Here is a 27,882-nt window from a genome sequence, read left to right as displayed (position 1 = left end):
TCTACATTTTATAGTAAACATATAGTAATTTAATAATTTTATGGCACTGGAAAATTATTATTAAAGTGAAGATAAGTATGTAATTTAAATTTCATTAACCATAATATAAAAATAGTTTGGAAATAATGCTCTTAACAAGATGTTTATAAAATTCAGACTATTAAAGTTTATGAAACACTATTTATAAAATCAAGGGAACTCATGATTAAAATAACTGTGAAGACATTGCAGTTTCATGGAGCTACAGTTGTATTTCATTAGGGTTGCAATAGTATTAAAATTGAACTACAGATTTAATAAAATTTCCACAGAACTCTAGTTTAAAATCATTTAGAAATTGATCAGCTGCTCAGACATTGTATGGAATTACCAGATATCACAAATTTATTCTGAACAAAGATAATGAGGTTGGGACACTCAAACTTTTTGTTTCTAATTTGTTATGAAACAACATGAAGACATTGTGGAAATCAGCACATGTAACAAAGTTTAGAGACTAGAAATAAACCAGTAAAATTTTGGTCAATGTTTTCAATAAGGATTCTAAGACTTTAAGAAGCCAATAGTTTTTATATAAAATTACTTGGAGTAGCTAGACATCTAAATCAAAAAAAAAAGTTGCTCTTTTATTTTACATTATGGATAAAATTAACTCAAATAATAAAATATCTAAATGTGGTATTTAAAATTATAGAACAACATAAGAAAAATTTAGATGTAAACTTTTGACTATTGATTTGACAATGAACTCTTTTTTAGTAGAGATTGTAAGTCCTTTTGATTATATTTGGATTGAATAGATTTTCCTTGCTTTTGGATTGTAGTTATTTAAAGTTATCAATAGTCTTTGCAAATAAAGTGTATTCTTCAAATGGCTTTTACCCATTTCATTATCTCTGGATTTAGTATGAGAAGTTATGACCTTTTGGCAGAATCATGTGGCAGTGATTTTTTTTCAAGCTTTTTGTTATTTGTACATAGATAGTACAAATATCTCTTTCAGTTTTATTTGGGAGTCTTTTAAATAATCTCTCTAATTGAAAATCTCAATCCTTAACACCACTCAAAGAAGAAAAACAACTGATTAAATAACAACAACACTAAAAGAAACCCGATACAGATTCACACTTTAGATTGATGAAACCAACTACTGTTCCCATGATTATAAAAGAGAATGAAAAAAAATTCATATAATTATGAACATAAAAGTTATTTAATCTAAAAGTAGAAATAATAGGAGACTAAAATAAAAAAAAGAAGGTAGGGGAAAGAAAAACGAAAGGATGACCTAGGTTAAATATAGCAGGGTACAAGCAGAAGATCAGAGAAGAATGTAAGAAAGCTGGAGAGAAAAGAGGAAAAGATTAAACAAACTACCACCCCAAAACCAAACCAAACACAAAACAAGGTTGATTGTACAGTAAAGTAAGAAAAGGATATGAACAAAATAATTCAAGCATTATGAAAGAAATACAAATTAAAATCTATAATGTTAGTTTTTTAAAATGAAATAGCAATAATAAGGTGTAGCTAAGAGGAAAACTCAATGGACCAAAACCACAAATAAGCAAACAAAACCACTAAAGCAATCTATTGAGGCCATTTAGTTTCTTTCTTATTTCCCTGTGGAGTCCAATGGGTTGCTAGTTGAAGGCTAATCCATTTTATACTGTTTAAGCAAGTGTTGCATCTGGAGTAGATGAGAAACATTTGTTCTTCAGACAGACAAACCCCTATAGCTCCTTCCCTTAATGTACCAGGATCTGTTTCTAACATGGCAGCCTATATTGGTTACTTTTGTATTGTTGTAATAAAACATCATGACCAAGGAAACTTATAAAATAAACCCTTCATTTGACTTAGGTTTCAGATGGTTAAGCTCATGAAAGCAGAGTAAAGAAATATCTCTCTTACATCTTGATCTACCAGCACCAAGCAGAACTCTTAGAATGACAGGTGTCTTTGGAAACCTTGAGGCCTGAACCCAGTGACACATTTCCTCCAACAAGGCCACACTTGCTAATTCTTCCCAAACAATTCAGAGGGTGGGGGTGTAAATATTTAAAAATACAAGCCTATAAAGAGGCTTTTATCATTCAAGCTATCATACAATCTAAGTCACCACTCCTGGATATTAGTCCAAATAATCTGAAATTGGGAACTTACCTCAGTTTTTCTCCTGGATATGTTTAAGATTATTCCATCTACTATCAATGGCATTACCATTAACATCTACACAGTGGCAGGAACTTAAGTAAACTAATTAAGAAAAAGACAAACCTGAACGTGTTATTGTTTCTTCCTTGTGCATATTATACCTGTTTTCCATAGACTAGAGTCATAGTACAGAAGAGATTTGCTTTGAGCATCAACTTTGAATATGAATTAGAAGAAGCTTATAGATTTCATCATTCTCTCTTCTAGTGTTATACTATCCTCCAGAAACAGAAGGCAGCTCAGATAATAGATATTTAGAGATAAATTATCTACATTATTTTTACGTTTCCTCCTGCTCCAGTCTTATGTCTATAACTAGAAGCAACTAACAACTTTCACTCTGTTGGCTAAAATGTTATATCAGGTTATCATAAAACCTTCTCCTTTTATTCACCAAGAACATATTTTACTGTTTCTGTTAATTTTCTTTGATTATATCTTGCTATGATAAAATTAGAAATTGGACCTCAAGTTAGAGCTAAACATTTTAAATCATTAAATAAAATAAATAAAACTTTCAACTGGCCTAGAAGTTATCTTTTACAACACACACACACACACACACACACACACACACACACACACACACACACGTGCATGCCAAAACAAAATAAACAAATGAACAAAAAAACCCAGCTTCAAATTATAAACACTGATGTTTTTTCATATGTGAGTGTTGGCTAGATGCACCCCCTCATCTAGGTTTGGACACTTGATTTCATCTGCAGTTGTTCACCTGAATGTAAAACATAGGTTGGCTGATTGGTCTAGAATAGTCCTATATTTTAAGGGATTGAGTATTGGCCAACCCAGAATGATGTAAACAATAGATACTCATGTATTTCTTCATCTGGGAGACTAATTTGCCTTATTTAAAGAGCACTTGGTCATAGCTCTCAGAGTATATAGAAGTGTCAACAGTCCTTTTAAAGCTTAGGCTTTAGACTGACAGGTGAATTTGGGGGACATTCAACTACCCCAATCAAGTCACAAGGTAGTCCAGCATCTAAAAATTCAATAATGAACTTCCTATTTAGAATATCTACAAAGATCTAATGAGAAATGTGAAAGATATAAGGTGGGGAATACTTTTGCTTATACTAGTCACAAATAAACATCTCAAGCAGAGATGTAGTCATTACTTCTACCTTGTTTACAGCCTCTTTTATGATGGTCAAATCTAGTCAAGTAAGTAACCTACAAATCTTTGGCATCTAATTTCTTATAATATTACCAAAATTTCTAATTTCTAATGAGTTAGACTGTGTCAAATTTGGATAAACTGTGCTGCAGACGCTTTGTAAGAAACTTATTCTCATGACTGATAGTTAATGATTCCAAAATTAATTAGTTCTAGAAACTTTTTTCAAAATTCATATAAGTATTAATTAGTAATATATCTGCATTGATGTTTCTTGAAAGCGAGTCAAATGTGCTTTTTTTCCCCTTCTATATTTCTTCATTGTGTTTGAGGTCTGAATCAATGTTACAAAAATTTGAAATTTCTGTTCTTACATTGTTGCTGTTATCATTGCTATTCCTATTGCACAAAATATTAATGGCATCTAAATTTAATGATCTTCTGCTGTCCTAAAATGAGACTTTGACAAGTTAAAAAAAAGTGCAGATCTGATTGTCCAAAGCAAAGAATTTCCCGAAACTTGCTTCCTATTTTCTGTAAAATACTAGCAATTTCAGTGTATCTTAGCTAATTTTTAAGTAATGAATTTCCACCCATCCAACTTAATATTAACCAAAGTCCCTGAAAATCTTTTGTCTAAAACATCAATTTGCCAACACCTCCTCACTCATTAGCAATTCAATATTTCCTATTTGTGCTTCCAAAGTAAATTCTATAGCTTTTTTTTACCCTTCAAACAAACAATGGCTTATAACTAAAAATATTCTCAAAATGTATCAAACACCTATTTTATGTCTTTTCTTTAGAGCAGAGGGAAAAGTGGTAATTATTATTGATGTGGGCAAAGATAATTTTTCCTCTATAAATTATACAACATAAAATTAAGCTTGAAAGTTCTCAGTTCCAAAAAAGTTTGTAATTATTAGCAATATACATAGAATATCTTTAGATATTTTTGAAAGGCATTTGTCTCAACAAGTCTCAGAAGCTAAGAAAGAAGAAACATGTGTGCCAGCACAGACACTGCCACTGTCAGCAGCTGCCATTGTATCTGCCTCTCATTATCTGTACTGGATCATTTTAACTCCTCCAAAAGCTTATTGTTCACTTCTCTCCATTTTTCACAATCAGTGGCATATTGAGGTTTATTTCACATCCAATTGGCAAACAGCAATAAGGTTAGATATTCCAAGGTAAATACCGTAATAAATAAAATGTTCCAAAAAACTTAAGTAGACAATTCAGTAGTGACATTTGATATATTAGCTATATATGAATTTATTGTATGAAGTTTTGGCTTGATACAGCCTAGGGATTGGTTTTTCTTCCAATTTACATAACCCAAATTAGAAAGAAATAAAATAATAATCTTCATTCCAGAATTTATATATGTCAATGAGGAAAGAAAAAATATTACTCTAAAGCACTGAAATAAAGACTTTATTTTTATAAATAACTTTATTTTTAAACGTACACTAGCAATACGTACCTATATCTTATTAGAGACTCTAGATTTATGTAAAGCATTTGTCATGTCTCAAATAAATAAGGGTTGGTGCCATTCGATTTGTTTCAGTTACAAGTGGTTGGGCTTCTTTTGTTGCTATTCCTTTACTTTTATATTGGTTTATTTCTTAAATTATTTGTTAACACAAGCAAAGTGATATATAGACAATGGAAACAAGGATTAAATCTTTTTAGCAAGAGGTGACAAATGCTCAAAAATAATATAGCCATTATATGTAGCACAGTTTAGAGCAGTGTCCGGGTGTTTATGTGGAGCTGTTGGTTAGAGTAAGTATTAAGATTGAGATAAAGCGGCTCCATGAACAAGTACCAAATAACTATTTTGATAAAGATTACTTAAAGTTACCACAGAAAGCCCACTATGGTATTTTCATACAGTTATGTCACTATACTTTGTTCTAATAAGTCCCATAGCTTACTTTCCTTCTTCATCTGCCCTTCCTCTCTTTGGCCGATCCTCTTTCTTTCTCCAAATACCCCTTTCCTTTTGTGTTACATGTATTCCATTCCTTTCTACTCCTTAAAGTCTTTTCCTACCCTCATGATTCCCATTCTACTCTCACAAACCATGTATGCATGCACACACACATATATGTGTATAATACACAACACATAATATACATTTATGTATATACATCATATATATGCAGATATAAGTTTAAACCTATAGTTTGCAAGTGAGAGAGAACAAATAATATTTGTCTCCCTGGGTCTTGTTGTTTTTTGCTGAACCTAATGATCTCCAGTTACATCATTTCCTGCAATTATCATTGTTTAATTATTTATAACTTAAATAATTTATGCCATTTTAAATCATTCTTCAATTAGGAGATCTCTGGGCCATTTCTACATCCTAGTTACTATGATGGATGTATAAGTAACTCTGTGGTATGTTGACTTAGAATATCTAGGAGAGATATAGCAGAGTCATATGGTAGTTTTATACTTTGAGAAATGTTTACACCAGCTTCCATATGCTGGACCAGTTTTCATTGTTATGAGCATGTTACAAGTGTTATTTTTCTTTTCTCACATTGCTTCCAGCCTTTATTGTCATTTTCTTTATGACAGTCATTGTTGAGGTGAGATGTAATGCTTTCCCTTGGTTTAACTGTTCAACACTTTTTCAAATATTAACTGGCCATTTGAGTTCTTTTTTTGAGAACTTTCTAATCAATTCACTAATCGATTTGTTGATTGGATGATATTGTTTGTTTTGACTGATGTTCATTTCTGTAGTTCTTTATTTGAGATATCAGTCCACCTCCACCTCAAGTATAAGTTAGCAAAATTTCTCTCATTTTGCACACTGACTCTTTACTTTGGTTGTTCTTTACTTTGCAATGTAGAAGTATTTACATTTTATGTAATCTCATTTGTCATGTTTTAAATTAATTTTTATGTGTATGAGTGTTTTATCTGCATGCATATCTGTGTACCATTGAGTGCCTGCTATCCATAGAGACTAAAACAGAGCAACTGAGTTGCAGAGGATTTTGAGCCACCATGCAGGGGATAGATCCTGGGTCCTTTGGGCGAACATTCCAGTGCTCTTACCCACTGAGCCATCATTCTAATGTTTATTTGACAAATTTAGGTATTTATTTGGTGTTATTTCAGGATCCTATGCCTATGTTTTGAAATATTTCTTTTTTTTCTCTAAAAAATTCAAATTGTTCTTGTTTTAAACTTTCTTGTCTCTCTTTTTCAGCCTTTCTTATTTTGTTAATAGACATAGTATATGAAAATTGTAAATAAAGTTAATAACTTTAGATCTTTTGTTTTACTGGTCAAATGTAATAAGCTATGTCACATGGCCAAATCCAGTGTTCTGGATTTAAAAACAAAGTTTTATTGGAATAGAGCTTTCATGTATTATCTGTAGCAGTTGTTACTTACTAGAGAGAACAGTAGAGTTGCAGGGGAAATAGCATATTTACCATCCCGTTCTTTAGAGTAAAAAGCATGTGAACTCATGGTCTTCACTGAATCCTTCAGACTGAAGTTTTCCATAACCAAGGTTATTTTCTATTTTTATTTAAATTATTACCTAAATCTTAATTTTTACATTTATTACATTATTTATTTTAAAATAAAAAGAAAGAGAGTGGAGCCTGTTGTGTATAGCCGATATGGCTTTAGTTAGTGATCAGGTATGAATTTTATGATGTTTAGTAAACTCTTTTTTTGTAACTAGTTTATATAGCAAGGGCATGACTTCAATTTAAATAAATTTAACAAATATTAAGGTAAGATACAACATACAAGAGAAATGCAGCTTACTATGAGAAATGCATACTGGAACAACAAAAGATTGTATACAAGGTATCTATAAACATTGGAAGATACATTTAGCATAATCTCATTCATATGTAAACTATTTTCTTAGTCTACTATTTTCATATTTTTCTTTTATTTTTATATTTTTGAGATATTAATAGAATTACATACTTTCTCTGTCCCCTTTTCTTCTTCCAATATACTTTTTCAAATTCATTACCCTTCTTTCATTACTTATTATTATATACATATATTAGCATGTAACAAACTAGTTTGTTGTTCCCTGGGGAAAGAACAAGTGTGTTCCTTCCTGCTCACAGTATTCCTTAGCTGCTTGTATTTCTTTGTGTAGGATTGAGGCCTCATGGGCTTTCTCCCATCCACTTTGTCCTACATAGGTATGACACAGTGAAACACAGCAACAATCAACATGGCATGGCATGATAACCTTACGGATGCACTAGTGGCTCACACACATTAATGCTAACCAAAGGCTTTCTAATTGGACCTAAAATAAGAGGAAAGCGTTTCCTGATACTGAAAAGCTAGGTAACTACACAGTGCTAGTGAAGTTGTGGATACTGAGAAGAACCTACAACCACTACTTTATTAATCCAACTGAATTCCTTCTAATAACATTTGTCCTTGTACCCACAAATAAGGATAGTCTTCACTTCTCATCAAAGAAATTTCGTTTTGTAAGAGAGACTGCCATAGAAAATCAAAACCAAACAAAATACAGAACTGTTGGCCTCAGTTCCAGTAAATACATTTACAAAATACACTTGCAGCAAAGGCTCAGGGAACATTGTTGAAGAGGGAGAAAATTGTAAAAGCCAGAAAATCAAGGAGTTTTCTGCGAGATTGTGTCTCCTAATAATGTCTGAAGCTATACCCATAAAGACTCACAATCATTAGTGTTCTAGCTTCATCTGAACAAAGATGATACCAATAAACATGTCAAATATAAAATGTTTTTAAAGTTGGTTGTATGTTGAGGAGAATAATGGTTAGTTAACAGAAGCAGAGGCGAATAAAAGGCCAAGAGAAAGGAAAGAGTGTGGTCTTCTGATACTCAGTCATGATTGGCTATATAGGAGAAATATTTTTTCACAAAAGAGGACTTTTCAGTCCTAGTATTGGGGGTTTAGTTAGACTTTATTTGGCTCTTGGAGGGAGCATTGTCAGCCCAGATGGAAAATAAAATTCCCATTTAAACTGTATATTTATATACCTACTTACATGTATTATAGGTATTTTAACTAGTTAATAGTATGATTTTTTTAGTCTTTTCAGAATTCTTACTGTTATTTTAACCTTCTAAATCCATCTATATTTATCTTCTTTCCCCTTCTCCAACTAGAGCCTCCATTTCCCTCATTTACGTCCATAGATCACTTGTACTCTGATATTTCTCTTTTTATTTCTCTCCCACCCTCACCCCTTCAATGGTCCCCTTTTAATTCCCTGGTTTCTACAGTTCCTCACATTATATACTCTCATCTGAAGATATGGAGCAAGAAATCTCAGAAGAAAGAGCAGATGCAATATTTGTGGTTCTGCATGTATTACCTCGCTCAATATAATCTCTTCTAGTTCTAGCCATGTACTTTCAAACTTCATTTCTCTGTCATGAAATGAAATCTAATGACTCACTCTAAGGTCATCATAGGGATACTTTATCATTAGGTGGCAGCAGCTATAAAGACAGGACCCTATAGAGTAAATAAAAATACAGCTCATCTCATTTTAGTTCTTAAGAGCACTGAAAAGACTTTATGTCCTGAACCAGGACCTATATTTTCATGTGTGCTCAGTGTTTCCCTATGGCACAGAGGAAGATAAGACAATGTCGAGTTTAAGTCCTGGAGTTGTCTTAACGACTTGTGTAGATAGGGAAATGGGAGACTCTTACTTGTCCTGTGAATCTCCTGCCGTCCCATTATCAACTGTTATCATCGAATCCCACATTTTAGTGTTAAGCATATTTTGTCACACATTCTATGTGAAATAAGTAAAAATATCTGATTGTTTCTGCATATGTAACCTAAACATGTAGCTTAAAATTTGTAGTGGTGTGGAGTGGGGGTTGGGGCTGGGGAACTTGGAGAGATGGTCGGGTGGGTTAAGAGCACATACTGCTCTCTAGAGGACCCGAGCTTGGTTCCCAGCACCCATGCTAGGTGGCTCACAAACTGCTGTGACTCCATAGGCAGTGCATCCGCACTTGCATGCACATACATCCCCTACACTGCAAACATAAATAAAATAATAAAAGTTAATCTCTAAAATTGGTGAAAAGATTGAAGTATTGAGAGGAAGTAATGGCAGTCCTCATTTGAAACATTCTCCAGACTTTCCCATCTCTGGCAGAGTTAGCAGAGTGTGGGAGACCACAAGCAAATGGATATTATCTGGTGACTTCAAGGCTCCCTGGATAAATAGTTATCGTTGGGCAGGGTATATGCTTTCCATTCTTTAAAACCAAGTCTGTGAACCTTATCAGTTCAGTAACTGAAATCAATAGTGGCCAGAGAGATTCACAGTATGCACATCTCTCCATTGCAAATAGATATGAACCGAAGAGTGTAGAAAATTATATTCCATCTATGGGGGGTAGATATGCTTTACAAATTCTCTTACTATGTAATGTGTGCTATGGATTTTTAGCAGAAATTTATTCAGACCTTTTCGAGTATTGGCTGTGTTTTACTTGTTATTGAACTACAGAGATAAAAAGCTGAAGTTCTGTGTGTACTAAAGCAGGCACTGACAGAAAGATACCTTGCAATAAGGTAGAGTGCTAAATATGACAATAGACATTTAGGCTGAAGGTCCATCTTATGATTTCATTTAGAAAATTGCAGTTGAGGAATGGGGTGACAAATTTAAATTTTCTTATGTGAAACCTATGCCAAAAGTGTTGTTTCAAACTATACATTTTTCTGTAGTCACAACCTAAAACAAAGACTGTTTAAGTATTAAGTGAATAATGAATTTAAATCATTATACACAGTGCTGTAATAGACATCAAACAGTTTTTCAAAGAAGTGTGTTTCCTGACATTGAGAAAATACCTTCTTAATTAATCTTTACTACTATTGAGTAAGTGACTTGGGAAGACAGAGAAATGAAATAAAATGCTTTCAGCTTGTCCAGAATGGCCACTGACAGGATGTTTAGTTAACTTTATAGTTTTTTTTTAAACTAATAGATGACCAGAAGGGATTATAGGGATAGAAAAAAGCATGAAGAAAATGAAGAGTGGGCAAAATGCTTATGCAAAGTTAGTGTCTCAATTCAGAAGGAGTAGAAACATAAAGATAAAGAGTCCAGAAATCCTTCTGGGATCTGAATTTATCAAACAAGTTGTAAGAAGCTACTGAAAGAGTAAGGAAGAACGGTGATTCATTAGTATGGAAGGGATCAAGACCGTGATGGTGATATCCACAAAGACAGCTCACCTGAGCTACTGGGAGCTCACTGACTCTGGACTAATAGCAGGAGAGCCTGCATGGGACCAAACTAGGCCCACTGAATGTGGGGGACAGTTGTGAGGCTTGGACAGTCTGTGGGGCCACTGGCAGTGGGACCAGAATTTATCCTAAGTGCTTTAACTGTCATCTTGATGCACATTCCTTTTGGAGAGATACCTTGCTCAGTCTAGATATAGTGTGGAGTGCCTTGGTCTTTCCTCAAAGTGAAAGGTCAAACTTTGTTGACATACCAAGGGAAATCTTACCCTTTCTGAATGGATGGGGAGGATGGTGGGGGGAAGCTAGATGAAGTGGGAGCTGGGATAGCTATGTAAAATAAAAAAAGATTGCATTAAAAATATTCTTAATTTAAAAAGCAAAAAATAAAAAAGAGACAACAATGACTTGGTTAACAATCATGACTATTTAGGTAAGATGCATGCATTTCTCACAGAATATATTTCCAGAAAGTATGTACTGGACAGAGGTAGGAAAGTGTCAGCAGACTTTTTAAAACCTACTTCCCCTGAATCCAGTGAGAGAACCTGCCTAAATATATACAGTATAGAATAATAAAGGTGTTTGATATCAACTTTCATTTAACTTATACACACACACATACACACATGCACACACACACATACACACCAGCATAAATGTGTAGGTAAACTTGCATATTCATGAGTCTGCATGCCTCCAATTACGCAAATTCACATGCACACCACAGGAAAGTACACACCCCACCCCCAAGTATCAAGTGAGAGTATTTGTGAAGAAGAAGGTGAATTCCAGTTTATACTGCTGAGGCTCTTACTCTGGTGAGCATCTGAAAACTAGACGTTTTTTCCACTAGGCTTCTAAGTATAATTTAGGATCCAAAGATACTCTTTCTGAACAGTATCCCTTTAGATTTTCAATATCAGTTCCTGAAAGCGAATCTTAGCATAAGGTTCTCTTCTCCTCAGGAAGATGCAGATGGTGACCTGCTTGTATAACCTGAAAGACTGGCAAAAGGCAAATAGAATAACCAGGGGAGAATTAATTTGGGGGAAAAATAATTTTACTAGAAAATTCTTCCAATGAGTTATTATTCACCTTACAAGAAACTCATATAGAATAAGTAAAATATTTCTAATTTGGCATAATTCTAGTTATAGATAGTGATAAGAGAGTGGTGTGATGTCAAGTAAATATTTTATTTAAAACATTGTTTCCACAGCACTCAGAAGGAAACATGACCTCTTTGGTTTCATTGTGCCTTCAGGTAGAATAAAAATATGAGTAAAATAATGAATCCAGATGTACATTTTTAAATATATGTCATTTTTAAAACTAAGACTTGATGTGATGTCATGTAGTAGAATGATGGATTGATTGGCTTTTTGTTGTTTTCTAGAAGAATTTAATGAAAAAAATCAAATAAAAATCAAAAAGACTGACACTTAAATCCAAGTCTCTTCATTTCTTTTCCCTATTTCTAATTTTTTCCCTTTGGTTCTCTGAAACTACTGAAGAATTAAAGTAGTGACCAAACAATGAACTATATTGCAGGGATACTCAATGGATGGAAAACAAAATGGTGGACCCAAATGATGATGTGATATTACTGTGGTAAGTGTAATAAATGGAGAAATGATTTACACTATACGTAGTAAACTTAAAACCATAATACCAAGAGTATGAAGCCAGGCACGACGGGTCACATAGTGACCCATCTTTTTATGATATTCCACCTTTATATGATTTCTAAAACAGGCAACTCCATAAAGATTGGAAACAGAATTTTCCAGGAGTATATGGGAGTGTGATGGATAAGTTTGTTGACAAACATAGAGTTTCTTCTGAGGGTGTTAGAAATGTTTCAGAAATAGAGAGTGATGATGGACACAGAACTTAAACTTGTTCTTAAATCCAGTGAATTAAACAATTTGAAAACTTGTAATCTTAAGGTATTGAGTAAAGTTTTATGAAATTTAGTAAATTATTATGCTTTCATGTATCAAGTCTTGTATATATATATAGAATTACTGATTTTATAAATATAGTGAATTATTCTCATCTCCATACATAATGTATTTTGAAAGCTCAGCTGGTGTTCTGTATTTTTTGGCTTCTGTGTATTTTGCTGCATATATTTTAATGACATCTTTTTGAGTGCACACATATTTAGGGAATTTTTTTATTTCTTCCCTTTCTCCCTTTCTCTTTTTCTCCCTCCTTCCTTCCTTCCCTCTTTCTTTCTTTCTTCCTTTCTTTCTCTCTCTCTTTCTATTGAGCATCTTCATTTTCAAAACAAAATATTTTTTAACACATACCAATAAGATTTTGTAGAAACAAGTTACAAAGAAAATATTAAAATATTGAAGAAAGCCAGACATTGTGACACATACCTTTAATCTCATTTCTTAAAAACTAAAGGCAGATAGATTTTCAGTTTAGGGTGAACCAAGACTGCACAGCAAATCTGATGCCAGTTTGAGACCTGGTCTCACCACATCAGGACACAATAGTGATAAGCAACAATGGGATTGCTCACAGCTGTAGATTTTTTTATTCTTTTGTCAAAAACCTCTTAGCCCTCTCTGATTGGGAATCCTCCTTGTCCATTTCACTTGTCCTACAATTTGCATAGATATTTCTGCTTTAATTCAATTTATATGTTATATGTTAGACCATATTTCTATTTTAGTTTTGACTTATGTTTGTTTTGTATTTAAAATGTACTTCTCTTCTAATACACACACACATACACACACACACACACATACACACACACACACACACAAAACATTAAGCCAATCTGCCAATCTGTTTTTATTGCTCCATTTGGACCACGTGCACCTTTTTATAAATGAGATTGTATAGAATTTTTCATGTATTTAGCTTATGCAATTTGTTCCTACACAGATTTTTGTGTGTGTACGGTTTTCTTCCTCCTTTTAAAGTTTTCTTTAAGGTTATTTAATCATTTTTAAATTCTGTTCCATCACCAGAACTTGGATTAATAATTTTACATATTTTGCTTTATTATAGTTATAAATAAGCAGTCCTTAACAGTTTTCATTTTTAAAAAAAAAACCATAAATAATAAATAACTTAAAGCAGAAAGCACATTGTATATCTTAGTGTATTTATAACTATTACATTACTTTTTCTTCTGTGTGGTTGAATATAATCTGCCACCTGTTTGTGTAAGTTGTTTCCCCTTCTAAATTCATCATTTCTGTGACTCCTAGGATTTTGCTAATGTTATTTTAATTATTTATTATTTATTTCTTTTTAAAACAATCTTATTTTACATACCACTCCTACTTCCCTCTCCTCCAGTCCTCCTCCTTCACTCACCATCTCCCCACCCCACCTAATATTATTTTTGAGAGGAAAAATACAGGTACTAGAGTTTTTATTTTTTTTTTGTTTTATTGAGTGAGAGAGAGAGGAGATAGGGGTTGTAGGACTGGAGGGAGGAGAAACTGTGGTTGGAATTCATTATATGTGAGAAGAATGAATTAAAAATAAGGAAATAGATTTTTTTTTCTCATGCCATATATCCCGATTATGGTTTCCCCACATTCCACTCCTCCCAGTTGATCCTCTCCTACCCTCCCATCTGATCCACCCCTTTCTGTTTTCTTTTTTACAAACTTCGAAGGCATAACAACAAAATAAAGTAAATAAATAGATAAAACAAGAACTATCACATCAGAATTGATCAAACAAACATAAGGGAAAGAGCCCAAGAAACATACACACAGAGACCCTCATTTCTGTATTCTAAGGAATCCCATAAAAACACTAAACTAGAAGGCATAGTATATGTACTAAAGACATGTTAGGTAAAAAGAAGAAAAGTACTGTGTACATAAAATAAAATAAAAAAATATAAATCAAAAAAAATAAAAAGAGTCCTGACACATTGCTATGAGACAAGAGACCTGCAAAGATGCCATTGAGTTTCTTTCCTGTTGACCATCAACTGTTGGACAGGCAGCCTACCCTTAAGAGTAGTTTGTTTCCCCAGTGAGATTTTCTTGGAGAAAACTATATTTTCAGTCGCAGGTGGTTACCAATTAGAGATAACTTCTGGATTAAGGATAGGAGCATTCGTCTGCTACTTTCAGCTCTAGGATCCCATTTGGTGCAGACCCATGAAGATCCTGTGCATGGTTCCTCAGTCTCTGTGAGTTCAAACTTGCATCATTCCTGTTTATTTGAAAGCTTTATTTTCTTGGTGTCCTCCATTCTCTCTGTCTCTTAAACTTTTTCTGCCTCCTCTTCCTGCACAAGGTTTCCTGAATCCTTAGGGAAAGAATTCGATGGAGACATCTGATGTCGGATTTTCCTTTGTATGCTGTGAATCCAATTGGTTAAGAAAGAAACTGGTTTTGCCTTATAGGGTAGATAGGTGGGGAAAACTAAACTGAATGTGGGGAGAATGAAGGCAGAGTCAGAGGAGATGCCATGGAGCAGCTGCCATAGACAGTCATGCCGAAACTTTGCCAGTAAGCCACTGCCACGTGGCAATACACAGATTAATGGAGATGGGTTAAATTAATATGTAAGAGTTATCCAATAAGAAACTAGAGCCAATGGGCCAAGCAGTGATTTACTTAATATAGTTTCTGGTGATTATTTCAGGTCTGAGCTGCCGAGTCGGAACGACCAAGTGGCCCCCTACAACAGACATCCCCTTTAGGGCTGAGTGTGCCAAGGTCTCTCCTTCTCTGCAAAATAGCTGGCTGTGGGTCTCTGTATTTATTCCCATCTGCTGTAGAAGGAAGATCTCTGATGATAACAGGATAAGGCACTGATCTGTGATGATAGTGGAATTTTTTATTCTCCTCCTGGAAGTGGCCACATATTCCCCCTCTAAGGGGAGCATATCTAATAATTATTGTTTAGATCCCAGACATTGTAAATATTCTGGCACCAGTGACTAGAATGTGCTATATTCTTTTGGCATTTCATACACTCCCACTCCTACTGCCGTGCTGTGCTTAGACAGATGCTTATAAATTTTGTCCTAGCATTTTAGACTTTTTCTCTCCAGAAGGCATAGCTTGAAAGAAGTTTTTGGATTCCAGAAGAGAGCACTGGGATTTTCTGTTAAGATTTTCTTTTGCATATAAATATATTTTTGTGGTGCATGGAAACCCCACCCAGCCAAGCTTACCAATTTTATGCACATCTGTCTACTGAACTTTTTTTTTATTGTTTCATTTGTGCACCTGATTTTATATTCTCTAAGTGTTGAGTTTGATGTCTGGTGCCATTATTTACACCTTTTCTATATTCTTATGATAAATTAGTTTTTTTGTGAATTTTAGAATTGTGAACTAACTTGTGCTTTTAGCAGTTTAGTATGTTCTAATCCACTGAGCCTAATTTTGAAAAATTTCAGCATAGTTTTTTAATTATAACTACAAATTCACCTCAGCATACATTGAAGGTTAGTAGTGGCTTGACAAGATCTTATTTTCTATTTTCTTTTTTCCTTTCTATCCATCTTTAGACAAGTCTTTTTTAGCATTATTTTTTTTCTGATTTGTCAAGTGTCTCCAATTTACTTAAGTGTCTCCAGTCATTCACACTAATACTACTCACTCATTCCCTAAGTTAGATCACAGAGGATTTCACATGTCCCTAGGGACAGTGAAAGCTCAGATTGTCCATGACCTTCCATGAAGTTCTAAGTCTTACCATTTATTCTTCTGAACTTTCCTCTTTCCTACTTATAGCGATTTGCTGTACTTTAAGTTTTTGTTCATTTTTATGCTCATGATAATATTTATGCATTAATTCTAAAATATTTCTAAATACATGCATTTTAGCACTTTTAAACTGATTCTCATATATTTCAAGTTGAATTACTAGGTACATTTCTTGAACAGGCAATGTGCTCTCATGAGAATTATCTAAAAACAGCATGGGCTTCATCTTGGCAAGTAAATTGAGCATATTAAATAAAATATAGGTGGTATATATTTAGCTAGAATGTCTCAACATTAAGTATTGAGGGGTTGAGGATGGTAACCCAGACTCAAAATGCCTATGTAGACTAATCACACAGATATTGACAACAATGGTAGCTAAAATATATATAGTGATCTAACAAATGATAGGTGGGCACTTGAGATATAGAGGGAAGAAAATCTATTCCAAATTCTAAAATAAGTACTCACTATAAATTCTCCACTCTGCCTTAAAATTTTATTTGGAGATCCCAGATCAAATTCCACTGTCCTTGTGATCTGTTACTGTCTATGTTAGTTCTTCGATGGAGTGTGAATACTTAACTGACAAATTATGAAGAAAAAAAGTGGATCAAATGGATTTCTGTGATTTAAAAAGTCATTAGGAATAGCACTGCAATTAATATCTTGCCTAATACAAAATGAGAAATTGATTTTATCCAGAAAAACTGTAATGCTGAAATCCATCTGTGTTCAGTATTCTTTAAACCTTACTCAAAGATAGATACTAGTAAATATTAATAACAATTCCAAGCTAAAAATGTATCCTAAGAGTGTTATGCCCATTGCTGGATTTTGATAGAAATCATGGAATAAAGCATACAAGCACAACTGAGCCCTGTACATAAACTGAACAAAATCATTTTAAGGAAAGAAGACTTAGAGCTAGGAATGTGTGGTGACTGAGACAGTAGCCTGTTGGTTGCATTGTCTTCAGGGAGGAGGAGAGAGATGCCTGCTGCTACTCTGCTCCTTTCTTTGCAGCTCAAAGGACCTGTGCTGCCCACATTTGGGGTGGCTTTTTCTACTTCAAATAACCTGATCTAGAAAGTCCCTCCTACATGTGCCCAGAGTTGATTTCCACAGTGATCCCAAGTCCTATCAAGTTGACAACTGAGATTAACCACCACAAGGGCAGCCTGTCTGTAATAAACTGTCACCATGGTAGTTATGATAACCTCTCTATCTCCACTGTACTTTGAAATAAAATAGCTATTTGTAGTCCAATCCGCACTTTATTTACATGCTTTCAAATTGCTCCTTTAATAGTCCCTCTAGACACAAATTTGTAGCATTTTGAAAAGTCACATGTTTTCAGACAGCAGCAGTTTTGGCATTTCAAGTATTAAGGGATATAATTAAGCTGGTTCTTTAATTGTGTTCATCTAGAACAGTACTAAGAACCAAATAACGAGTAAATAAGACTGAAATTTGCATCCAAAATTTAAAAGAGAAAATGTAAGATCATCCTGACCTTAAGTGTCAAATGCTGCTCCTTGATACTCTATAGGTTACAGCAGAGCTCGCCAGTACCCTTGTACTCATAGGCTAACTATAAGGCACCTGTAACAACCGTTTCTAAAGGGTGATTGTTCCTACTGTGAGACAGACTGGACACAATTCTAAATTCCTCTGTTAGTTTAAAATAGGAGTCTTTTTTGTAAAAGACACGGTAACTCCAGAAAGAGATGATTACCTGTTTCTCTGCAACTGACTTAAAAACCAGCCATGCCTGTTTGGAATTGGCTTAATATGTGACCTTATTCCTAATACCCACAGCACTTGCTTCCCGCTCCACAGTTTGATGGAAATAAGTATATGGTGAAGATTTGAAATGAAAGCCTGTTCAAGGTTATGAAGAAGTTAAAGAAATTCAGACTGTATAAAAACTGCTCTTTCCACTCCAGTGTCTTCTGTGAAACACCAGAAAGAATTTTTCAAAGGTTTCAGTTGAAGCAAGGGATGTCTTAAAAGAAGCTCTCTAGGAATTGCTGATTTTTTTTTCAGATAGAAAAAGAAAGCCCAAAAGGCCACGTATCAGAAAAGCTACCTATCATGGTGAACAAACTTTGCTTATGAACAATCAGAATAATGTTGTCCACTCTCCATGTACGGTGATGTATGTGAGATCGATGAAGCGTGTGTTAATTTTCTGGAATTATATACACACAGAAATATTGCAACCAGCAAGGTCAAGTTCTTTATTTTATTTCACTTTATATGATTAGTGAAAAAGTTATTCTAATAAAATGTTAATACAGTAATAGAGAGGATATATGAAAATACAGTTATTTTGTAATTTAGATCTGTATAATATGTAAAGGGAACATTTTTAAGGCACCTGTAGAGTGGGTTAAATATTTGAGATAGTACAGGTGATGTCAAGAGTAGAAGTTCACCATACAGGGACCTAGTTGCGTTCATGTAGATGAAGACTTGAATTCTACAAACAGTCTAAGAACTCACTTCCAGGTAAAACAAAAGAAGCATGTTTCCAGGGTTGCCGGTCGGCACGTTCTGCTCTATTCTTAGAGATTTCAAAGTATGTATATGAATGTTTGGGTATTATCTACTTAGTTTTGGTTCCTTCCATAAATTCTTTCTCAGTGTTGAAAACAAAAATATATTAGTGATGCTATGATGTAAAAGAAAACCAGAGGACATGGCGGAAAAAAACAACTGCAATAGTACGAGAATGTGAGAAAGCTAGACACAGGGAAGGAGCTTGGAAAGGGCTAAGGGGCTAACAGAGGTGGGAAAAGGTAATTAGCAGACTCCGTACCTCACAGGTGCTCTTCACAGCAAACACAGAAATCTTAGAAGAGGAAGGAGGAAGGAGGGAGGCAGAGGGAGGGACAGAGATAGGGGGAAGAGGGAAAGGAGAAAAAGATGAAAGAAGAAAGGAAGAAGAGAGAGAGAGCAAAAGAAAGAATGGAAGGAAGGAAGGAAAAGAGAGAGAGAAAGAAGGAAAGAAAGAAAGAAGGAAAGAAAGAAAGGGAAAAGAAAGGAAAGGGAAGGAAAGGAAAGGAAAGGAAAAGAAAGGAAAGGAAAGAAAAGCAAAGAAGAAAAAATGAAGCAAGCCCCCTGGAATCTCAAGACATTACTTCTGTCAGTGTTCTGTTCATCAAGTAAAAGCCTTAGGCCACCTAATGATGGACTAATAAATTCCTTTTAGTGGGCAGGGCTTCAAAGGTATGCAGTAATGGACTAGATGTAGAAAAGAGTGAGGATATGGACCACACTATCTGCCTGAGCAATGCAATTCAATAGTGTATAATGAATTGAGTCTGGGATGGAGGTCATAGGTCACTACCTGAATGCTGTTTCTCAATGCTGATGTTCTTTTGGGAGGATATAGCAGCTCTAGGAGGTGGTATCTTGTTGATAGAAGTATCTCTGGTGGGAATTTGAAAGTAAGACCTGGCCCCTGTTCCTGCCATGTCCTTGCTTCCTCCTTTGTTCCACCTATGTTTTATATACCATGATTGTACTGGCTGTTTGTGTGTGTGTGTGTGTGTGTGTGTGAACTTGAAACAAGCTAGAGTTGAGGAAATGCCTCACTGAGATCCAGCTCTAAGGCCTTTTCTCATTTAGTGATCATGGGGTAGGGACCAGTCCATGATGGATGGTGCCATCCCTGGTCTGTTGCCTCTGCGTCAGCTCCTTCCTCCAGAATCCTGCCCTGTTTGTATTCTGGTCCTGACTTCCTTCAGTGATGAACAGCAATGCTGAAGTGAAAGCCAAATAAACCCTTTCCTCCCCAACTTGCTTTTTTTGTTTTAAAAGAAAAAAGGGAAACAAACTATCTTTTCTTTTCATTTTACATACCAATCCCAGTTTCCAATCCCTCCCTCCTCCCGTTCCCTCCACCTTCTCCACCACACCACACTCCCCATCCACTCCTCAGAGAGGGTAAGGCACATTGCTTTTGGTAAGTTCCAAGGTCCTCCCTACTATATCTAGGCTGAGCAAGGTATTCATCCGAAGAGATTGGGTTCCAAAAACGCCAGTAAAGCAGTAGGGATAAATCCTTGTGGCACTGCCAGTGGTCCCTCAGTCTGTCCCAGCCATACAACTGTTACACATTCAGAGAATCGAGTTTGCTCCTATACTGGTTCCTTCCCTGGCCAGCTGAAGTTGGTAAGCTCTCATTAGCTCAGGTAAACTGTTCCAGTGGGTGTACCTATCATGGTCTGGACTTCTTTGCTTATATTCTCACTCCTCCCACTCTTCAACTGAACTTTGCAAGCTCAGCCCAGCACTCCACTGCGGGGTTCTGCCTTTTTTCCCATCATTTGCAGGATGAAAGTTCTATGGTGACATTTAAGATACTCATCAATCCGACTACAGGACAAGACTAGCTCAGGCATCCTCTCCACTATTTCTTAGGGTCTTAGCTGGGGTCATCCTTGTGGGAGTTTCTCTAGTGCCATGTTTCTTGTCTCCTCCACAATGGCTCCCTCAATCAAAATATCTCTTTTCTTGCTCTCCCTCTCTGTCCCTCCATCTTAATTACTCCGTTCCTTCAATTTTTTCTCCCCCTTCCCTTCTTCCCTCCTCTTCCCCTTCTGCCCTTCTTTCTCCAGTCAACCGCATTCTCCCAATTTTGTCAGAAGATCTTCTCTATTTTCCCTTCTCAGGTGAGTCGATATATGTTTCTCTTAAAGTTCACCTATTACTTAGCTTCTCTAGACTTGTGGACTATAGGTTTGTTATCCTTTGCTTTACAGCTACTATCCACTTATGAGTTCTCACTCCAGATGCTCTTTTCTAGTTTTATCTGTTTCCTTGCAAATTTCAAGATGTCATTGCTTTTACCTCTGAGTAGTACTCCATTGTGGAAATGTACTAGGATTTCTTTATACACTTTTTGGTTGAGTGGCATCTAGGTTGTTTCCAGGTTCTAGCTGTTACAAATAATGCTGCTATGAACATAGTTGAACAGATGTCCTTGTAGTATGATTGAGCATCCTTTGGGTATATGCCCAAGAGTAGTATTTCGGGGTCCTGAGGTAGGCTGATTTGCAATTTTCTGAGAAAACTGCTGTACTGAGTTCCAGAGCGGTTGTACATGTTTGCATCCCCACCCGCAATGGAGGAGTGTTCCTCTTACTCCACATCCTTTTCAGTATAAGCTATCATTGATGTTTTTGATCTTGGCTATTATGACTGGTGTAAGATAGAATCTCACAGTTGTTTGATTTGCATTTTCCTAATGGCTAAAGATGTTGACTATTTTCTTAAGTGTCTTTTAGCCATTTGAGATTCTTCTGTTGAAAATGTTCTGTTTAGTTCTGTACCCATTTTTAAATTGGATTATTTGGAATTTTGATGTCTAATTTCTTGAGTTCTTTATATATTTTGGAGATCAGTCCTCTGTCTTATGTTGGGTTGGTGAAGATTCTTTCCCATTCAGTAGGCTGTCTTTTTGTCTTATTGACTGTGTTCTTTGTTTTACAGAAGCTTCTCGGTGTTTCAGAAGTTCCATTTATTTATTGTTGCTTTCAATGTCTGTGTTACTAGGGTTTTTAGGAAGCAGTTTGCTGTGCCTGTGCATTGAGGACTATTTCCCACTTTCTTTTCTATCAGATTCAGTGTGGTCATATTTATATTGAGGTCTTTAATCCATTTGGGCTTGAATTTTGTGCATGGGGCAGGTATGAATCTATTTGCATTCTTCTACATGATGAGATCAAGTTATGCCTACAACATTTGTTGAAGATGCTTTCTTTTTTTCATTGTATAATTTTAGTTTCTTTGTCAAAAATCAGGTGTTCATAAGTGTGTTGATTGATTTTCTGGTCTTTCAATTGATTCTCTTGGTGAATTTGTCTGTTTTTATGCCAATAGCAAGATGCTTTCATTACTGTAGCTCTGTAATAGAGCTTGATGTCAGGGATTTTGATGCCTCCGGAAGTTCCTTTATTGTACAGGATTGTTTAGGCTATCCTAGGTTTTTTTTCCATATGAAGTCGATTATTATTCTTTCAAGGTCCATAAAGAATTGTGTTGGGATTTTGATGGGGATTGCATTGAATCTGTAAGTTTCTTTTGGTAGGATTGCCAAAATTTATTATATTGATCCTACCTATCCAAGAGCATGGGAGATCTTTCAATTTTCTGATATCTTCTTCAATTCTTTTTTTGAAGACTTGAAGTTTTTGTTTAAAAGGTCTTTAACTTCTTTGGTTAGTGTTACCCCAAGATATTTTATGTTATTTGTGACCATTGTGAAGGGTAATATTTCTCTGATCTTTCTCAGTTTTTGTCATTTAGGGTTACTGATTTTTTTTAATCCATCTTGTATCCTGCCACATTACTGAAGATATTTATTAGCTGTAGGCTTCCCTGGTAGAGTTCTTTGGGGGGCACTTATGTATATTATCATATCATCTGCAAATAGCAAAAGTTTGACTTCTTCCTTTCTAATTTGAATCACCTTGATTTTCTTTTGTTGTCTTTTTGCTCTAGCCAGATCTTCAAGAACTATGTTGAATAGATATGAAGAGAGTGGACAGCCTTGTCTTTTTCCTGTTTTAGTGGAATTGTTTTGAGTTCCTCTCCACTTGATTTTATGTTGGCTGTCAACTTGTTATATATTGCTTTTCTTATGTTTAGATATGTTCCTTGTATCCCTGATCTCTCCATAACCTTTATCATGAATAGGTACCCAACTTGTTTTCTGGGCATGGTGTTTCATCACAGCAATAGAAACCTTAACTAAGACAATGATGAACTAAAACTCTCTCAAACTATGAGCTAACACAAATCTTTATTTTTTTTCTTTTGGGTGTTATAGTCATAACAATGTGCAAATAACAAATACAGCATCTGTCTTTCAACAAGTACTGTTTAGTGGCTGTGTGTTTTCCAGGCTCATGAGTTCAAGAGATTGTTTTGTTTTGAAAGTATCTGTCTTTTTTCTCTTTTTGCTTTTGTGTGTCTGGAATGACACTTTTTTTTTCTCATGCAACACCCGCTTAGATCACACTGAACATCTTGAATAGTTGGCAGTGATTATTTTGTAATTGTTTTGAGACAGTCCTGTTAACATTCTCTTACAACTGTTTCATTTTCTGCATAGATTATACTTTGTACTGGTAAATTACTTTTTGGTCTGCTCTGAAATTAGAAAATAGTTTGAGTTTTGAAGATCATCACTTGCTTTTCAGTTGTACATCTGTCTACTTAGTATGCTTAATACATGAAGGTGAGTGCTTATTCCTCATTGTAGTTATTGTCTATTTCCTTGAATTATAAAAAATGAGAGCTGAGACTGATCAGACTATTTGATTCAATAGGCTAAAACCTATCATAAATAGCAACAATATACACAGTAATATATATTTCCTCAATAAGTTTTTCTAGGCACTCCTGGGTGAGCAGTTCTCTGGTACATTGCTATGCCATGTGATAAGTAAAAATAGAAGCAGAGGAAGATGGACTTCTGCGCTGATGCATAGATCCCAAACAACCCATCAGATGTCAACTGAGAGCCAAGGAGAGAAGAATGAGATTGTCTTCCATGGAAGGAAATAAGTCAGTCATCTGCACACTCGAGCTGCCACTGCTGCAAAGTTCGGAAACCGCCTCAGGTTGGTTTGAAGTTTTGTAGTTATATTCAAGTGTGAGGCCATCCTCAGAAAGCAGGGTTCCCAGCTCTGCAGCAGACCCTTGCCAACAGACGATAGAAGCAGCACCACTAAGGAGGACTACTTTGAGTTTGAAAACAAAGTCACCAGATAAAGTCTATGCTCCACTCACAACATGCAAAGGACAGATTTAAATTAAGACATTCGGAAGTGTACTGTCTGTAGAATACCAGTTTCTCAAATTCGAGCCACAGTGGGCTCACTGTGTTGGCAAATATCTACAGTCCATTTGTGATGTCTTCAGTTTCAAGCTCTGAGAATAACTGTGTACATGAATGTCTTCACTGTTCAGGTTTAATTTATTGTACTGAAATTTACCTCTTGCTCAGAGACTTCTAGTTGGCTTTAAAAGCACAATTACGGAGTCTAAAAAAGGGATACAGTTTGATTGGCAACCCAGGAACTGAAGCCAAGATTATTCTCGGTTGACCTGCTCAAATGAAAGCTAGTGTCTCCGTGATGATCGAGCAACAATACTGTATTCTTCTGGACATAATCTCAAGACAATGTCTTTTACTGATGAAGAATATTTTCAGTGTGGTGAGCAGAGTTCAGTGCCCTGGTAATGTTTATGTATACTTAGACTCTTGGAATCCTGAAAGTCTGATAGAAAACCACCGTAATTAAGACCTGACCTTATTGTGTAAATAACACACTTATCGATGAGAGTCAGTTCAGGCTACTGTTTCTTGAAGAACACTAAGAATTCTTCTAAAATATGATTAGCATCACATGTTTAAGAGGAATAATTTTGAATTTCCCTATTTTTACAATTTGAAATTTTTATAAGAATATTTGTTTATTTTAGACATTAACTCAAAAGCAGATTTAACTTTTGAACTTTATAGTACTCTGATGGGGGGAGAAATACATTCAACCTTGGGGCTTGATATTTTGGTATTTTAAAATTTAATCTATCGATATTGAAATTTCATACTTTTGTTGGCTTTGCTGGTAAAAAAAACATGACTAGATATAGACTGAAATGGGAAAAAAGTATATTGGCCTTTAGTTAAGAGTGACTTGGGGTTGATTTAATTAATATTTTGTGACCTGCAATAACAAAATATGCATTCTCAGCTAGTGGCTCTTGAAGACTATAACTAGAGGGCTATGGTAGATATTGGTGGTGTGATGTCAGAAAGTGTGTGTGTGTGTTTGCGCGTGCACGCGCATGTGTGTGTGTATGTTTGTATTTAGATACTTCATCATTTAATGTAAAATAGATCTATCTCTGGTTGAGTGAAACAAGTAACAGAAATTGCACTGAAATTTTGAAAACCTGAGGATGCAAAGTTGGGTCAGTAGAGAAGGGGCCGTAAATGTGAGAGGAGCTAGGGCAGGTGAGTATGATCAGAATAGAATGTATGAAACTTTCAAGGAGTTAACAAAAATATTTTTGTTGTCTTTTATTGAAAATAGACTTTTTTCATGCAATATTTTCTGATTATAGTTTTCTCTCCCCCAACTCCTCCAAGAAGTAACCCCCTTCTGATTCCACAGTCTTAGTCTATCTGATTAGAAAACAATGGACAGCTAAAGAATAATAATAATAAAATTAAACAAGATAAAATAGAAAAAACAAATCAGATTAAGGTAAACAAACTAACAAAAATAGAAGAAAAAGAGACAAAGAAAATACATAAGAAACATATTTAGACATAGAGATACATATGTTCATACACACCAAAATGTCATAAAAATGCAAAACTGAAAGTCATAATATATACCCAAAATAAATAATGAATGAACAAATGCCCTTACTAAACATCATGAGACAAAGAATCCCCTAAGATGTTATTGGGTTCGTTTTATGTTGTTCATCAGTAGATGGACGTAAAAATATTTCTAAAAGCTTAGTTAAATCCAATATCTTATCGAAATAAAATCTGGAGGAATGTTTTGCAGGAATTTGCCTTCTGTCTCATCTTTTCTTCTTCTTTAAAGACAAGCCATAGTTTGTGTCACACTTGGTAATTACCCTGTCACTCACTTGTGTCCCTTGACTGTTAGGAAACAGTGGCTGGAAAGGAGATGGACTTTCATGATCAGGATACCTGCTCCTTTGGGAAGCAGTGTGGCTGTAGAGAACATGTGTTCCTCTGTTTTTTTTTTTTTTTTTAGAGTCTGGAATGTCTGTCTCCTCAGAAGATAGCTTTTCATCCTTGACTTGTTTTCAGGCTACTTTCTGCTCCATGTGGATGAGCTGCTGTAACTGATTGTGGGCCAGCTTTTGTTGCTAATATTCTGGTGGATCCAGTCAAAGTGAGAGGCTACTCCACAGGTACTTACCAGAAGATCTAGGAGAATTTAGGTCAAGGAAATTATTCCTTTAGATTAATCTTCATTAGGCTACATCAAGCCATGTGAACCCCTTGAGCAAAATCATCCCTAAGGAGCTTTCTCAGCAGGCAACTTTCTTACCTGTGTTTATTATCAACTGCTTCCTGCCTCTTTCTGTCCTCAGGGTGATTCAGATACACTCTTCCTTGCTCCAGGTTGTGGTCTTATCTCTTGTTGGTGTCCCAACACAGAAACACACTCACATAGACATTCCGCAAGGCCTTGATTGATAAATATTCCTTTTTAAAATTATGAAATTCAGAGGAAGCCTGTTTATAGTTTATGTTTTTATTCTAAATTGAGCTTTTTGAAAATCACTGTCATGTTGACGTATTTACTTATACAGATGTGAAGATGGGAGCTAAAAATCCTAAGTTAAGAAGCAAAGTATTTGGTATTGAAGATCACATTCTAATCACCCAGAAAAGAAAGAAATGTATGAGGAACATTGGGAGCATTTTCTTGTACAGTTTAGACTATTGCTTTGTGTTACCTGATGCTCTGCCTTCATTTCATGGACTGAGAGCTGGCTACTCTGAACTCTCCTGCTGTGAATGCTAACTGTATGTATTCATATATTGACAGGTAAATGTGTGAGTGGAAGGCAGTAGCAAGACAGAACTTTACCCGGTGTGGTTATTTTGATGCTGAGCATCTGGGAACAAACAAGCAACCTTCTTACAACAAATTGGTGTTCCAACATGGTCAACTCTATCCATGTGAAACCTGAGAAAGATTAAAAAGGAATTCTAGACACTTAAGAACAGAGTTAAGCATGGCATAAGGCTATGTCTCCTTTAAAAGAGGTCTTCCTGATTTATTGGTAGCAGAAAAAAATGTGTGGTTCTGAAACGGTAGCTTCCTGGACTGTACTGCCAGCACAAACTCTGACAAGGTCCAGCTATGGAGCATTTAAATGGAGTTTATGACCAGAGTGTTGCAACTTGCTTAATGGGAGCAAAGACCTGTTGCCACCTGACCCTGGATGTCGGGTAGAGAGAATGGCTCTCAGAGACAATGAATGGACCTCTGCCATTCTTGCTTGATAATTGTTTTGTTATATGTAATTTTACTATGTTAAAGTTAAAACCTTCCTTTTTATTTATACAGAAAAAGGGAGGTGATGTGAGAGTCCCCTCTGTATGCTGTGATTACCATTGATTAATAACTGATTTGAGCCTATGGCAGAGCAGAACAGAACTAGACTGGGAAAGCTAGAATGAATGCTAGGAGAAAGAAGACAGAGTCAGGAGAAGCAATGTAGCCGCGCCAGACACAGATGCAGGACAGAACTTTACCCGTTAAGCCACAGCCATGTGGTGGTACACATATTAATATAAATGGGTTAAATTAAGATGTAAGAGTTAGTCAATAAGAAGCTAGAGTTAATGGGCCAAGGAGTGATTTAATTAATACAGTTTCTGTGTAGTTATTTTGGTGCTGAGCGACTGGGAACAAACAAGGAGCTTCCTTGAAGTCCAGGTTGAAATAGT

Source organism: Myodes glareolus, chromosome 15 (genome assembly GCF_982192425.1).
Source record: "Myodes glareolus chromosome 15, mMyoGla1.1, whole genome shotgun sequence".
Taxonomy (NCBI): domain Eukaryota; kingdom Metazoa; phylum Chordata; class Mammalia; order Rodentia; family Cricetidae; genus Myodes; species Myodes glareolus.
The sequence above is the reverse complement of the archived record's forward strand: the minus strand, read 5'-3'. Positions refer to the sequence as shown.